This window comes from Elephantulus edwardii, unplaced genomic scaffold (genome assembly GCF_000299155.1).
Source record: "Elephantulus edwardii isolate Elephantulus edwardi_28Jun2011 unplaced genomic scaffold, EleEdw1.0 scaffold00299, whole genome shotgun sequence".
Classification (NCBI taxonomy): Eukaryota; Metazoa; Chordata; class Mammalia; order Macroscelidea; family Macroscelididae; genus Elephantulus; species Elephantulus edwardii.
In genome coordinates, this window is record NW_006400049.1 from 736852 (window position 1) to 738806 (window position 1955).

A 1955-nucleotide genomic window follows, 5' to 3' on the forward strand; every position below is an offset into this window, starting at 1 on the left:
ATCACCTTGTTTGCAACTCATAGCGACCCTATGACAGTAGCTCTGAAGCCTGCCCTGTCCTGAGCCAGTCTCATCGACTCTGACACACTTAACCCCATTGCCCCAGTTACCATATCAATTCATATCATTCAGAGTCTTCCTCTCTTGCACTGTTCTTCCACCCTTCTGAGCACGATGTCTTTCTTCAAGTACTGATCCCTTAGTCAGTCCTCGAGGCGTCGGTGTTTTGTGGTTCTCAGTTCCTGTTGTTTGTTGGCTTGTGCACGCGTGCGCCGACATGGCCTCAAACGATTATTCCCAACAAGCAACCCAGAGCTACGGAGCCTATCCTACGCAGCCTGGGCAGGGATACTCCCAGCAGAGCAACCAGCCCTACGGACAGCAGAGTTACGGTGGTCACGGCCAGTCAGCAGACACCTCTGGCTATGGCCAGAGCAGCTATGGTGGTTCTTACGGACAGACCCAGAGCAGCTATGGTACCCAGTCAGCTCCCCAGGGATATGGCTCAAGTGGCGGCTATGGCAGTAGCCAGAGTTCCCAGTGGTCTTATGGAGAGCAGTCATCTTATTCTGGTTATGGCCAGCAGCCACCTCCTAGCAGCGCTTCAGGAAGCTATGGAAGCAGTTCTCAGAGCAGCAGCTATGGGCAGCCTCAGAGTGGAGGCTACGGCCAGCAGTCTGGCTATGGTGGACAGCAGCAAAGCTATGGACAGCAACAAAGCTCCTATAATGCCCCACAGGGCTATGGACAGCAGAACCAGTACAACAGTAGCAGTGGGGGCGGTGGAGGAGGAGGTGGAGGTAACTATGGCCAAGATCAGTCCTCCATGAGTGGTGGTGGTAGCGGCGGTGGTTATGGCAATCAGGACCAAGGCGGCGGTGGCTATGGAGGCCAGCAGGACCGAGGTGGCCGTGGCCGTGGTGGCGGCGGTGGCGGTGGTTATAATCGCAGCAGTGGTGGCTATGAACCCCGAGGTCGTAGAGGTGGTTGTGGAGGCAGAGGCAGCATGGGCGGAAGTGACCATGGTGGCTTCAATAAATTTGGTGGCCCTCGGGACCAAGGATCACGACATGACGAACAGGATAATTCTGACAACAACACAATCTTTGTACAAGGCCTGGGCGAGAATGTCATCATTGAGTCTGTGGCTGACTACTTCAAGCAGATTGGTATTATTAAGACAAATAAGAAAACAGGGCAGCCCATGATTAATCTATACACAGACAGAGAAACAGGCAAGCTGAAGGGAGAGGCTACAGGCTCATTTGATGACCCGCCTTCTGCTAAAGCAGCTATTGATTGGTTTGATGGTAAAGAATTCTCTGGAAATCCTATCAAGGTCTCCTTTACTACACGGCAAGCAGACTTCAATCGAGGTGGTGGAAATGGACGAGGAGGCCGAGGGCGGGGAGGAACCATGGGCCATGGCGGCTACAGAGGTGGTGGCAGTGGTGGCGGTGGCAGAGGAGGATTCCCCAGTGGAGGTGGTGGAGGTGGAGGACAGCAGCGAGCTGGTGACTGGAAGTGTCCTAATCCTACGTGTGAGAACATGAACTTCTCTTGGAGGAATGAATGTAATCAGTGTAAGGCTCCAAAGCCAGACGGCCCAGGAGGACCAGGAGCCTCTCACATGGGTGGTAACTAAGGAGATGATTGTCGAGGTGGAAGAGGTGGCTATGATCGGGGTGGCTACCGAGGCCGTGGTGGGGACCGTGGGGGCTTCCGAGGGGGCCGAGGTGGTGGAGACAGAGGTGGCTTTGACCTTGGCAAAATGGACTCCAGGGGTGATCATAGGATCATTAGCCCGGCTACTGAAGATCTGGAACAGCTTTTCTTCTTGTTCCTCGTGTTACCCTCATGACTTTGTAACCTTCCAACTCCACGAGTTTTTGTGTTGGACCCTGTAATTGTAACATACCTCTGGTTCCCATTAAATACCATTGTTTTAGTTAAAA

General features: G+C 53.4%; 1 pseudogene; it reads left to right on the forward strand.

The window, feature by feature from the left end:
• Nucleotides 1–277: 277 nt before the first annotated feature.
• LOC102867275 overlaps nt 278–1955 on the forward strand; it is a 2008-nt pseudogene continuing 330 nt past the window's right edge.